Source organism: Vulpes vulpes, chromosome 9 (assembly GCF_048418805.1).
Source record: "Vulpes vulpes isolate BD-2025 chromosome 9, VulVul3, whole genome shotgun sequence".
Classification (NCBI taxonomy): Eukaryota; Metazoa; Chordata; class Mammalia; order Carnivora; family Canidae; genus Vulpes; species Vulpes vulpes.
The window spans coordinates 40,142,216-40,157,377 of NC_132788.1; positions in this window are offsets into that span (position 1 = coordinate 40,142,216).

Below are 15,162 nucleotides of genomic sequence, written 5' to 3' on the forward strand. Positions count from 1 at the left end.
GGAAATAGCCCACATGCAAAGTTAGTCCACAGCCACGATGAAAGCTGGGTTTTGATAAATGTAATTATCCCATATCATCAATTAATAAACTGAACATAGTTCTCACTCTCTGGTAAGAATGACTGAACAGTGATTCTCCATCCTGAGTAAATTATTCCCTTCAGGTATTTTGAGTTCTGAACCCAAAGTGACACTAACTTCTGACTCTTGCTTTCTTCACCTGGTAACATTTTATGCCAAACCCAGACGTCTCAACCACCTTGTTGCTGTGCCCATTTGTGACCATGTGCTCTTGGGGATGTAGGCCTTGGCTATGGACCTCATCCCAACCACATTCACCATCCTGTCATTCACCGGGGCCCTCTGCCTAGTGGCGAGGGAACTATGAGCTCAGTAATGGGCTCTGAAACCAGTGTCAGGGACGCCTGGGTGGCTCAGCAGTTAGGATCTGCCTTTGGCTCAGGTCATGGTCCCAGGATCCAGGGTCAAGTCCTGCATGAGGCTCCCTGCAGGTAGCCTACTTTTCCCTCTGCCTATGTCTCTGCCTCTCTCTGTCTCTCATGAATAAATTTAAAAAATTAAAAAAATAAAAACAGTGTCAGATGTTTATGACCCTGCAGGCATTTTAGCCGCAGCTTTCAAACCCTCCTGTGGAATGAGAAGGATGAAGGTCAAAGCCAAAATATTTTCCTTTGGGGTGCTTCCACATATATTTATGACCCTTGCTTTCATCAGCCCATAGCTGAACTTCACACCCTGCCCTTTCTGGTGCATTGGAAAGTCGGTTTGTTATATGCAGATGTGAGCTAGTTCTGCTGCTCTGACTCACATTATGGGGCCCACTTCAGAATGACCTGATGGTGGTGGCATGCAGAGGAGACCCCAAAGCACACAGAAAGGGCTGTTTCAGCTGCAAACCCTGGACGTGCCCCTTAAGCCCATTCTCAGATGAGAAGGGGCCAGGTGGGAAGATAGCGCTTCCAGTGTGCCTGAAGGGCACATGCCTTCGATGGGCCGTCAAACCAGATGCCAGGCAACATTAAACGGTGTGACCACTTCCTCTGCTCTGAGTCATTTCTTCATCACTTGGCTGCCTTTGGAGTTTGCTTAAAGGGAGAATACGCTCTTCAGGCCAATGCACGCACTTGGTCTCTTTGGCGGGTATATTTTTAATTATAAATTAATAGCCTCTCCATTTCCTGTTCAGCCTGTGGTCTGAGACCAATCACCTTGAAGGTCTAACAAGATGGTTTCTGAACTTGTAAGGCTTAAGGCCAGACCCCAGATAAACATCTCTGCAAGGCTTCCTGGCATGCGGTCAGCCAGTCCTAGTTGATGAGAATGAGGGTAGGGTCCTCAGCCCTGGCACAGCAGTGTATCCAGACACACAGCCTCAGCTCAAATCAGTTAAAAGCAGAACCTTTGGAGGCAAGACCAGAACAGTGGCCTGTTTTAGAAGCTCCCCAGGAGATTCTGAGCTGCCAGAGTTGAGAACCACTGGCTAAGTGTATCTAAGATGAGCCCTCAGGTTCTGGAACCAATGTAATCCTTTGATCTGTATTCTACTAAGCATTTGTAGTATTATTAGCTACCATATACCGAAGCCCCAATATGTGCCAAGTACTATGTCATGTACTTTCATATACAGTATCCGAAACCTAAAAACAATCCTGTAAAGTAGATATTGTTATTCCCATTTTTAAGTGTTTTTTTTTTTTTTTTTTAGCTAAGAAGACAGACTCAGAATGGGTAAATTGAACAAAACTCGCACAGCTGGCTCGGTAAAAAGCCAGTATCTCCATCCAGATTTATCTGATTCTGAAATCCAAACTTTCCCTATTAGGGACATGTTGTCTCTTAGCTTTAGTGACTATAAGAACTATGGTTCGAATGTTCAGATTCAAAGTGCTTTTTTTCCAAACCCCAAGTTCCATCCATAGAAAATCTGGGCCAGGAAGATTGTTCCTCCGGAGGCTATTGACATGAGAATAACTGTCTGTTCAAGAGGCTTAACACATTTGTTATCGTAATCTAATTTTGAACAACAAACTAGAGGATAATTTTGAGATAAATTACATTTGTGTTTTTTGACTCAAGGGGCCAATGTTATTGTTTATGTAACAACCCATCCTCTTTGCTTATTTTAATCCTTGAGGAAACAGTTACCTTCCCGACTAACTCACTCTGGCCCTGATTTTGGAGACTTATTGCAATGCCTGGATCTGACCACTTTATGCACGGGACAGTGGAATTAGGTGCATAAAATGTTGAAACGGAGGAGAGCCCTTCTAATTGCACAAGTTACTCCTGAGGGATAGAGCATCCCTGACATTACCCGAAATGAACTTATGGGGACGAGGCCTCCCCCTCCACTCTCCACACCCCCAGATTGACAGCTGTGTTTGGCGTCATCACAGGGTTGGCTGCACCAGCTCTGGGTTCTATCACAACCGTGACAAAACGAAGGAGCTGAGCTGAGCTATCCAAACATGAGCACACATGGAACTTTGATAAAAGCACACGTTGCTTATGAAGGTAACATCCCCCTGTAAACTGGGCAAGGAGGCTTCCACAGTCAAGGCCAACGAGGAGTGCAGTGTGGAGGGTATAATCTACGGTGTGGGTGCAAGAGGAATTCTCATAGCAACACGGACATTTTACTCAGCTTTGTAAGTTTGTAATGATCTCTCAGTTGGGGCGCTGTTGGGGTACTCCCAGCCTGAACTCTGAGATACTACTCCATGGAACCAACTGATAAATACAATGGTGAGCACAGTGCCTCAGGTTTCATGGGAGGTCCATAAATATTTGTGGAGGAAGTGAGCAAGCTGGGGACAGAGATGGCATATCCCTCAGGACTTTTTGTATTTATTGCATTATTGCATTATATAAATCTCACAACGATTCCCAAGTGAGGAAATGGAGCTCCAGGGAGCACATAGCTAATAGGCGGTGGAACCAATTTCCAAACCAGTTCTGTCTGCCTCTGGGCCTCACGCTCCTCTCTGCACCACCTACTAAGAGTATCGCAAGAGAGGACTTGGCGTCTGTCGGGGATGATGGGCTCCGACATGTGCCCAGCTGTCCTCCCCATATGAGGTCCTGGGAGTGGCCCCTTGAGAGAGTCAGCTCGAATCCGTCCGTCTGCAGGGCACCGCGGCACGTGCGGCCCGGGCACCTGGGGGCTGGAGATCTGGTAGCCGGGGCGGCCCAACGGCCAAGCGGCCGAGAGCAGCCGGTCAGCGGAGATGGAAGAAAGCAACCACGTCCAGCTGAGCAATCGGTGAGGCTTCCTGGAGCGGCTGCTGTTCCAGAGGGGCCTCCGAGAGAAACGGAGGCAGGGGCAGAGGCCGTGGCCAGCCCAAAGCCCCCCCGCGGAGAGCTTAGGACTCCGGGGAGGCCGCCGAGCCATCTATGGATTCCAAGCCTGATTCCCGCAGGTCCTCCCCTCAGCCTCACTTCATCAGCAGGGACTCTGCCCACGAGCGTGCTCACCTCCCACATCCTCATCTCCTCGGCTGCGAGGGGAGAAGCAACCCCCTCCGTGGCTGCCACGCTGTCCTCGCACCACTAGGAACAAGCTGCCTGCCCCCAGGGAGAACCACCCAGATTCTCGCACACGGAAGTGCTCCACGAACAGCGGCTCTGGGTCTTGGTGTCTGGGGTCCATCAAGCAGTCCGATTGGACGCAGGTAGGGTACAGGCCGAAGTGTCTTCATCCAGAGACCTGGCGCACCCTTTGGTACCTGTGAGATGTCCGTGATAACACGGTCCCTCAGCCTCGCGGGCCCTTCCCAGTGAAACAGAGGAGGTAACGGCTACTCCAAAGGGTAGAGGTAAGGGTAAAGGTGATATGCCCAAAAGCATGCTGTACAACGCCTGACACGTGTAAACGTTATGGGAGCCTGGCCGCTTCCAGAGTCCACTCCAGGCCTTCTAGTCCTTTCGGAAGCAAGATGGTACAAGTTGGGTAGTTCTCAAACCGAAGTCTAGAGAATACATGCGTTCCGTGGGATGCTGATAGTGTCTGATGACAACATATCAAAAAATCTTTCCTGAAATGTATTGTAACAGCCATACAAGAAAAACGTTAAGCACTGCTATAGAGCTGTCTATGCTAGTTTTCAATAAGGTGCAGCGGAGACAGAGGAGCACGGCAATTCCATCAGTACAGTCCTGGGCTCAGGAACAGACAGGCAGCTCGAGGAAACTGAGGAAACCCAAAGAGCTACAAGCTCTTTCAGTACACAACACAGATGGCGTTTTATCAACTCAATGGGGAAAAGACATTTTACTTGGTGAATGGCACTGAAAAAACTAGCTAGCTGTTGGATTTCCTCCTTCATTCCATACTTTCAGATTCTATGATATGGGGGCACCTGGATGGCTCAGTCCTTTGGCTCAGGTCATGATCCTGGGGTTCTGTGATTGAGCCCCTCATCAGGCCTCTGCTCAGTGGGGAGCCTGCTTCTCCCACTCCCTCTGCCTCCTGCCATGCACTCTCTCTGCCAAATAAATGAATAAAAATCTTTAAAAAATTCTATGATGTGCACAGAAAAGGGATGTTAATTTTTTTAAAGATTTTATTTATTTATTCATGAGAGAGACAGAGAGAGAGAGAGAGAGAGAGAGAGAGAGAGGCAGAAACACAGGCAAAGGGAGAAGCAGGCTCCATGCAGGGAGCTTGACGCAGAACTCGATCCCAGGTCTCCAGGATCAGGCCCTGGGCTGAAGGCAGTGCTAAACCGCTGAGCCACCCGGGCTGCCCCAGATGTTAATAATTTTTAAGTCATTTTTAAAACCCCTACCTAATGACTCTTCAAACTTTCACACTCCGCAAAAACTTGCTGTTTAAACACAGCAGTAAAGCCATTTGTGTTCAGGACTCCCCATGAATCAGCCACAAGACCTCATTCTGCACTGAGAGCTTGTTCCTATTGCAGGGCTTATGTGTTTGCTATTCATCCTAGGGGCCGGAATGCTCTCCACCCAGCACTTCCCACAGCTGGCTCTCCCCCTTCCAGTTCAGCTCAAATGTCACCTCTTCAGAGAGGCCCTCTTGTTACCCCATATGGATGGCAGGCCTCTCCGGTTCAGTCACCACAGCACATGCCCTGCTCATTCCCTTCCTACGTGTCACGGTATCTCATGCTGTGTTGTTTGCCCCCGTTAGGGGATACATTCCTTGGAGGCAGCCAATCTCATTTGCTTCTTCATTGCCTGGAATAGTGCTGAGCACAAATTACCTGCTTAACGCATATTTCTTGAATGGAACAATGAATGAATGACCCCTTCAGTTTAAGTATCGGTCTAGAGTGTCTGATTAACACTCATTTTCAAGGAAGCTGACTTGTTTTTTTCTCTTAACCATAATAGAACCTTGTTTTCAACCTTCTGTTTTATTATTTTAATTTTTTAAAGATTTTATTTGTTAGAGAGCAGAGGCCAAGGGAGAAGCAGGCTCCCCACTGATCCAGGGCTGGATCCTAGGACCCTGGGATCGTGACCTGAGCCGAAGGTAGAAGCTCAACCAACTGAGCCACCAAGACGTCCCATCTTGTTTTATTCTTTTTTTTTTTTTAAAGATTTTATTTATTTTTTATTTATTCCCAAGGGACACACAGAGAGAGAGAGGCAGAGACACAGGCAGAGAGAGAAGCAGGCTCCATGCAGGGAGCCCGATGCAGGACTCAATCCTGGAGCTCCAGGATCATACCCTGGGCTGAAGGCAGATGCTTAACCGCTGAGCCATCCCCCATCTTGTTTTATTCTTAAATGCCTACCCACCTGTGCTTGGTCTGTATCTTGTATATCTTGAGTTTGAGACCTTCTACTTATTTAATACTTTGACACCAAAAAATGACAGATATTGCCTCCAAACCACAGCTTCTTTGTTGACTTTCTGATGCACACTTAACCTACCGGTCCCACGCTCAGGAGTTTATGGTGGACTGTCAAAGGGCATAGGGGCTCCAGCAGTCAGTGTTCTGTCTACACAGACTGCAGAAGGGGAGCACCTGTGTGGGCTGCTCTCTCCGTACAAGACAACACGCACTCTCCCTGCTTCTAGCTCATGTGCTCATAGCAGACCCAGAGACTTAGCCGTGGGAAGACTAATCCCAGTGGCTGTGACCTCCCCTTGCACAATGTGACCTGCTCCCAACATCTTTCCCTATTGGCATCTCCAGGCCCTGAATTCCTTCCTGTTCTTTCCATCTTTCCTCTGCACTTCTAATGAGGGGCCAAAATGCTTTTACCCAATAAATACGCTCTCTAGATGGCAGATCTCTTCAACAAAGTCAAACAGAGAAGAAACAGGAGGTTAACTGTGGCAGGCCGTATTTCCCGAAGACAGGCCCTGGACCTCCCTCCCACCTGTTCATCACTGGCACCAGGTGGTATTTGAAGCTGTGGGAGTAGATGAGGAGGCTGCCCAGAAGTGTGAAGAGAAGGGAGTAAATGGCCTAGAAAAGAACCCTGGAGAACACAAACCCCCGAGGGCCAAGCAGAAGCCATCCCCCCGCCCCAACTTCCACAGCTAATCCTTCCATCACATCCTTTAGATTCTACCTCAGTATTTTGTGTCCCCCACCCCCACCCCACCTTCCATTCCTGCTGCTGTCACCCTGTCCAGATTCTCGTGCCTTCTCAATCGGATTACTACAGGATTCTCATTGGTCTTCCCCCTCCAGTTGGGAGGGATCGACGTTCACACTGCAACTAAACTGATCTTCCCCAAATGTCATTCTGATAGTCATCACTTGAAATCCTTCACAAGTGCCCTACGTCCATTTTCATAAAACCCAAACTTACTAGCTTAATAAATCAGACCTCTTGGATTTAGAACTCTTTCTTCATATTGCCAAATGCACTCTACCCAAATATGCAATGCTCTTCTGTGCCAGGTGCCTTCCCGATTCCTTTTTTTTTTTTTTTTTTTTTTCGATTCCTGTTTCTTTATACGTGGGCTGCCTCTCCCTCTCCCCCTTCCTGGATCCACATAAGGATCCACTTCTTGAAAGCTCAGTTCAAGTAGCATTTCCTCTGGGAGGCCTTCTCTGCCCAGCAATCTGATTTAGATGCTCTTCCTCTGTGTTCCCACATTATCTTATTTATGTTCCCATTATGGCTCTCAACACTCTGTATCATTGCAATTAATTATTGATTTCTGGTTCTTTCACTGAACTGAATATACAAAGTCTCGTTGAACTTTGTGTCCTCAGCAACTGGCATACAGTAGACAGTAAACATGTACTGAATAAACACACCATTGCTAACATTCATTGGGCACTTTCAAAGTTATCCTCACTTCCTTTTTTTTTTTTTTTTAATTTTTATTTATTTATGATAGGAACACAGTGAGAGAGAGAGGCAGAGACACAGGCAGAGGGAGAAGCAGGCTCCATGCACCGGGAGCCCGACGTGGGATTCGATCCCGGATCTCCAGGATCGCGCCCTGGGCCAAAGGCAGGCGCCAAACCGCTGCGCCACCCAGGGATCCCTATCCTCACTTCCTGAATCCTCATCCACACTATGCGTGAAGTAGACACCACCAAATTTCTCTATTTTACAGACGAGGGCTGACGCACAGGAGTTTACTCAAACGAACACAAGGACTGGTGGGGTTGGGCTGTGAAGGTGGTCTGCCTCTAGAACATGTGCTCTTAACCACACTACACTATCTCTAAATAACTCCTTCAGAACATTTTTTAAAAAATACTATTTATTCCTGAGAGATACAGAGACACAGGCAGTGGGAGAAGCAGGCTCCCTGCGGGGAGCCTGATGTGGGACTCCAGGATCATGCCCTAGGCCGAAGGCGGTGCTAAACCGCTGAGCCACCCAGGGAATCCCCTTTTTTTCTTTCTTTCTTTTTTTTTTTTTGGAATCCCCTTTTTTCTAAATGAACTTATGCTCTACACTGTAAGCTCCATGAGAACAGAAATTGTGTCTTAGTCATCTTTATGTCCTTTGCAGCAACACATACGATGCTTTTCCCATAAGGACTCCTTCCCATAATTCATTAAGTATCTAAGAAATTAGTGTGGGGTTTCAGCCCAAGTTTCTAGACAACACTATCTGAGCAAATACTGCCCTGAAGTGTACTAAGTATCTCAACTCCGTTTCACAACATTCCTACATGACAGTAGTACTTCTGCCATTTTATGAATGAGGGATATGGGCTCAGGGGGTTACGTAACTTGCTCGAGGTCCAGAGTCTGGAAGGGTCAGCTCGCTGTCTATTCCAGTGCATATGAGGATGTGACACGCAAGGAAGGCAGTAAATGTTATGGTCACCCACCAAGTGGTCAACAGTTCAGGTCCAGCCAGGAGACCTTTGCCAGAGCCACTTGGCAGAGATTCTCCTGGAGAGACACACTAGGTGAGATTGAAGAGGGTTTGGAGCCTCCCATCTCTGATGGGACTGCCTCACCTGTACCCCACAGAAGGCAGCAATTGCGGGCAGGTTCTTCAGATCTCTCTAGACTGGGCTTTCATCTATCCAGCATTATATTCGTTTTGCAAAACTTCTTTCCACAAGTTTCCAAGTTGCCTGTCAACTGCATTTTTTTTTCCTTATCCTGAGGCGTCTCAGGGTCCTTAAAATTTATCAGCTTTCCATAAAAGGGAGTTTTTGTTTTTTTAATGCCAGAGCAAATGATACAGACATAATTACTTCCAATAAAAGCTTTTAAAAGGCACCCAACAGGGGATCCCTGGGTGGCGCAGCGGTTTAGCGCCTGCCTTTGGCCCAGGGTGCGATCCTGGAGACCCGGAATCGAATCCCACGTCGGGCTCCTGGTGCATGGAGTCTGCCCCTCTCTCTCTCTCCCTGTGTGTGTGACTATCATAAATAAATAAAAAATTTTTTAAAAAAAGGCACTCAACATGAGGCTGCAAATTTTATGTCTGTCCTGTTATTAAATGTCTCAAAATCACTGCAGACTTTATTGAGACATTCAAGGAGTTCAGTAATTACCTCAGAAGTGCAATAGTCATTTCAGCTTTTTACCAAATCTTAAATTCTAAAGTCAAAGCTTTGTACATGTGGCACACAGGGGTACATCCTGAGCATATGAACTCCTAGTGGTGTACATGCCACCATGGCCAGGCCTGCCCAAACTGCCAGGCAATTGTCGGTATTAAAATCAAGTGCTTAGAAACAAATTGTGGTACTCTGTACCATGCGGCACCCCCATGATCTGACCCCCAAGCCTGGTCCTCTCTGTGGGCTCCTAGCAAAAGGCTTCTCTCCTCCCAGTTGTGTGAGCTAGAAGTCCTCCCAGATATGCCTCTTCCCTCGCCCCCCTCCAGCTAGCCTAATGACCAGTCCTGTCCCACCTGAGGCCTCATCACATCCACTCTGGCTCCTTCCACACCCCTCTTCACACCACAGCCAGGAGTTATCTTCTCAGAGTACAAATCTCCCCACCCCTTCCTGCTTTGGTGTAAGATCATAAACCTTATCCCAGTTTGTAACTTTGCTTTCAGTAAATTAATGTAATTTCAAAGCAGTTCCAATCCATAGCTGTATATGGAGTGTATACAGCATATATGATGTACAGAAATCAGACACTACAATGCCCCTGCTGTGTTCATGACAGGGATTTAAAAATATATCTGATCTTTTGAACAGAGTGCAACAACTGCTAAGAGTTTTAGAATATTAAATATATGGAACACTGGGGTAAAAGGGGGGCTTACCTGTAGTTGTATTTTCTGAGGCTTCCATCATTACATCTAATAATCTAATCCACTGACATGCAATTTTGCAATTTACCTTCCTCATCATTCTATCATCCTTGCTTTTTTCCTGAAAATCCATGCAAAACTGGCAGGTTAAACAAAACTAGACAGTAGAAGTCCAGCCAAGAAAATGTCATTTCCGCAGCCTAAAATAAATACCATTTGGAAAATGGTTTCAACCGAAGGGAAAAGGTACCAGCAAACCAAAGTTTCAGTTAAAAACAACACAACTGGGTAGCCCGGGTGGCTCAGCAGTTTAGCGCCGCCGTTAGCCCAGGGTGTGATCCTGGAGACCCAGGATTGAGTCCCACACTGGGCTTCCTGCGTGGAGCCTGCTTCTCCCTCTGCCTGTGTCTCTGCCTCTCTGTGTGTGTCTCATGCATAAATAAATAAAATCTTTAAGAACAAAACAAAACAACACATCCAATCATTGCATTTATCATCCCAAACTGTGAGCAGATAGCATGATTTCACTCTCTTGTTTCTGGGCCTTGCAGTAGTCAGAGAAAGACTGTAATGACATGGTTGAGTATAGTAAAATCAAGATTCTACTTTATCCTTCTGCAATTTTACTTAGAAAGGACTCAACATGTGATTTCCCAGACTTGTTGAGCGAGGTGTCCTTCATTTAAGGTAAGCAGGTCATTTTGAGTATGTCTTAAGTCAGTCACAATTCAAAAGTCCCTAAATCCAAAGGACCCAATGGTTCTTCAAAAGAAAGCATTTGCAGAGACGGTGGTGGGAAGTCACCCAAGGCCATCCTGCCTCCTCAAACTGAAGGCAAAATGAATTCAACATTGCTGGGGATGGGCAGCAGGCATCTGAACATCTGTACAACTCTCCGGTGATTCTGCTCATCACTCAGATTTAGGAATGACTCATCAAACCCGCAAAGTGGGACTGTTTTCCTTCATCTTAAAACAGAATTTTGCTTATTTGAAAACAATTGAGAGGAAGGAAGTTTTAATTAGTAAGTCTTACTGTCAGCATTTAATTATAGGTCAGATCATTGACAACAGGTGAGGAACTTCAAGAAAGGAACCAATTATTAAAGTGAACTATAGGGCAGCCCCAGTGGCGCAGCGGTTTAGTGCCGCCTGCAGCCCGGGGTGTGATCCTGGAGTCCTGGGATCGAGTCCCACATCGGGCTCCCTGCATGGGGCCTGCTTCTCCCTCTGCCTGAGTCTCTGCCTCTCTCTCTCGCTCTGTGTCTCTCACGAATAAATAAAAAATAAAATAAAAAAAAAATAAAGTGAACTATAGTAAGCAACATACGATGCAGAATAGCATAAAGCTGGTTTCCTCAGAAATCAGGTCCATAGTGGCCACCAGGGTGAATTCCTGAGAGTAAGTTAGAGCCTTGGCTTAAAGGAACAAGGGGGGGGAAAATAGTATTTGAAGCAGGCTTAGACATTCTATTACTGAAGAGTATTATGAGTTAATATTCTTAAATTCTCATTATAGTTAGTATCTCCAAGCCCTTTGACGGTTTTTGACTTCCAGATTTCTCTGTGGCTCTAGCAATCTGACTGCATCTCTGTGAAAGCAATGATACTTTTTTTTTTTTAAGATTTTATTTATTTATATAGGAGAGACCAGAGAGAGAGAGAGAGGGAGGCAGAGACACAGGCAGAGGGAGAAGCAGGAAGCAGGCTCCATGCAGAGAGCCCGACATGGGACTTGATCCCGGGTCTCCAGGATCACACCCTGGGCAGAAGGTGGCACTAAACCGCTGAGCCACCCGGGCTGCCCAGCAATGATGCCTTTCTATTCCATTTTTCTCCACCTGTTTTGTACAGCTGTGTAGAAGTTCAAGCATTCAGTTGACTTTCCTAGCAAGCTGTTTCCTTGGACTCCTTCTTAGGTGGTAGATTCCTCAAGGGCAAAGACTATACCTTCAACTTTCTTAATAGTGACCTACAGTGAGCATGGAAGTATTGGTTATTTGTAAAAATCTTTTGATGCTCTCCTACTCTTCCAAAGAGCTGAAAAGCAGGGAATACTTCCAAACTTAATTCTGTGAGTCCAGCATTACCTTCATAGCCAAGTCAAAGACAATTTAAAAAATTACAGACCAGTACCCCTTATTAAATACTCATGCAAAAATCATGTACAAAGTACTGACAAATTAAATTCAGCAGCATATTAAAGAGACTGTACTACCAAAACCAGATGGGATTTACTCCCCAAACGCAAGAGTTGTTCGACATACGAAAATCACTATAACGCATTAACAAAACAAAGCAAAAAAACCCGCACAAAATCATCTCAATGATACAGAAAAAGCATTTCACAAAATTCAATACCCATTTCTTGACACAAACACTCAGACTAGAGATGAAACTTCCTCAATGTGGAGGCCATATATGAAAAACGCACAGCTAACATCACACTCAGTGGTAGAAGGTTGAAAGCTGCTTCTCAAAGATGAGAAACAAGGCAAGGATGCCTGTGTTCAGCACTTTAATTCAATGCAGTATTGAAAGTTGTGGCCAGAGGAATAAGGCAACAAACAGAAGTAAAAGGCATGCAAATTTGAAAAAGATGAATTATAATTATCTGTTTGCAGATGACATGATCTTATAAGTAGAAAATCAAGATTTACCCCAAAACAGTTAGAATAAACAAATTCAGCAAACTTGCACGATATAAAATCAATATACAAAAATCAGTTGCATTTTTATACACTAACAATGAATAATCCAAAGAGGAAAGTTAAGAGAACAAATCCATTTACAGTACCATCAGAACAGTAAGATACTTAGGAATAAACTTAACCAAGAAGGTAAAGGATGGTTACATTGAAAACTATTAAAAAAAAAAAAAAACCCACGAATGTCGCTGAAAGAAATTAAAGGCAACACAAATAAAGGGCATTGTGCGTTTGTGGAAGACAGATTCAATGCAATTCCTATCAAAATCTCAGCAGCAACTTTTACATACATTTTTTAAAAAATCCAAAAATTCATATAAAATTTCTAGGACCCTGAACAGCCAAAACAGTCTTGAAAAAGAACAAAGTTGGAAGCCTCAGGTCTCTCGATTCAAAACTTGCTATGGTAATAAAAACAGTAGCGAGTGGCATAAGAACAGACATACTGACCAGTGGAATAAAACGGAGCCCAGAGACAAACCCTCACATATATGGCCAATGGATTTTTGACCAAAGTGCCAAGATCATTCAAGGGCAGAAAGAACAGTCTTTTCAAGAAATGGTGCTGGGAAAACTGGGTCTCCACATGCAAGACAATGCAGTTGGACCCTTACCTAACAACATATTTAAAAATTAACTCAAAATAGATCAAAGACCTAAACATAAGAACTAAAAGACCCTGAAACTTTTACTAGAAAACAGAGAAAAAAATTCCTGACATTGGATATAGTAGTAGTGATTTCTTAGGACGCCAAGGCATAGGCAACAAAAGAAAAAAATCGCTAAGTTGAACTACATCAAAATTAAAGACTTCTGTGCATCAAAGGATACTATCCATAAGAGTGAAAAGAAATGGGAGAAAATATTCAGAACTTATAAAGAACCCCTACAAATAACCCAATTTTTAAAATAACCCACTTAAAAAAATAGACAAAGAACTTGAATAGACATTTCTCCAAAGAAGTTATACAAATGGCTAATAAGCACATGAAATGATGCTTAACAGCCACTCATCATTGGGGAAATGCAAATCAAAACCACAGTGACATCAACTCCCACCAGTTAGGGTGGCCACTACCAAAAACACTCAGGAAAAATAAGTGTTAGCAGGGATACAACAGAAACTGGAGTGTTGGTGCATCACTGTTGAGGAAAGTCAAGGGGTGCAGAGAGCAGCAGGGAAGTTCCTTAAAAAGTTAAAACAGAGGCGCCTGGGTGGCTAGGTTGGTTAATTATCTGCCTTCAGCTCAGGCCATTGTCCTGGGGTCCTGAAATAGAGCCCCGCATCGGGCTCCCTGCTCAGCCGGGAGCCTGCTTCTCCTTCTAACAACCTCTGCTGCTCCCCCTGCTCATGCTCTCTCAAATAAAATCTTAAAATAAAAAATTAAAAAAACAATTACCACATGATCCAGCGATTTCCTGTATATACCTAAAAGAACTGAAGTCAGGGACTCAAACAGATATTTGTGCATCCACATTCGTAGTGGCATTACTCACAAGAGCTCAAAACTGGAAACCACCCAAATGTCCATCAAGAGATGGATAAAAATGTGGAATATTACCAAGTCGTAACAAAAGAGATGCTGACACTTGCCCCAACAAGAACAAAGCTTGAAGACATTATGTAAGCACGGTAAGCCAGATGCAAGAGTACAAACACTGTAGGAGTCCACTTACATGAACCACCTAGGGCCATCAAATTCATAGACAGAAAGCAGGAAAAAAGTTACTAGGGCTGAGGGGGAGGGGAAGTTATTATTTAATGGGTATGGATTTACTGTTTGGGGAGATTAAAAATCCTAGAAATGGATGGTGTTCAGAGTAGTGCAACACTGTCAGTGTGCTTAATGTTACTTAGTGGCCCACTTAAAAATGGTTAAAATGGCAAACTGTATGCTGTGTTTTCCACAACAGAAGAAAACACCTTGGTAACAACAGTCACAGTGAAGGGCTTGGCAATGAAGTTCTACCTACTTGAAACCTGCATCTGCTACGTTCCAGCTGAGTGACTCTGGGAAAATGACTCAATCTCTGGAGTTTTAGTTTCTTCTTTTGTAAAATGAGGTATCATGAATGCACTCAGAGGTCATTGTCAAGATGAGCATTAGGAAGGAAAACGTAAAATGCCAAGTATAGGGCCTTATCATGCCATCAGCTAACAAATGATGGCTGATTTTAGCAGCTCCAGAAAGAAAGGTAGTATATTATCATAGAAAACATAAATGAACAAAGTTTAAAAAAAAAAGCTTCAAAAGAACACAAACAGGTCTTGGGGAATAAGGCAACTTGAAGAAAGGGAGGGGCAGTCTTGGCTTTGCAACAGTTTGTGAAAAGCACTGTTGAATACTGAGTATTTCACTTATTAAAATTTCAATATGAAGTGTGTGATACAGATGTTTGAGAGACTGCAGTCTCAGGTCCCCACTGGCAGTCTAGATCACCTGTTACTGCGCTTTTTGTAAGACCACTCCAGAGAGAGGAGTAAACAAGTGTTTCCAGGACAGTCTCCTGAGAGTGAGGAAGGCAGATGACATAATAAAGGCAATGTTAGTAACTGAGTCACTCACTCAACAGTGGAGCAGAGTTTCAAGTACAGGGTGAATACTCAAAAGTTACAGATTTTACAAGAGCAATCACTACACTGTAAGGGATGAGGAGCACTAAAAAGACTGCCTTTTACTGTATTTGCCCCTTTAAGACTCTGTGATCCTAAATTTACATTTTTAAACTTGGGATTTTTGGAAAGACAACACTATAAAACA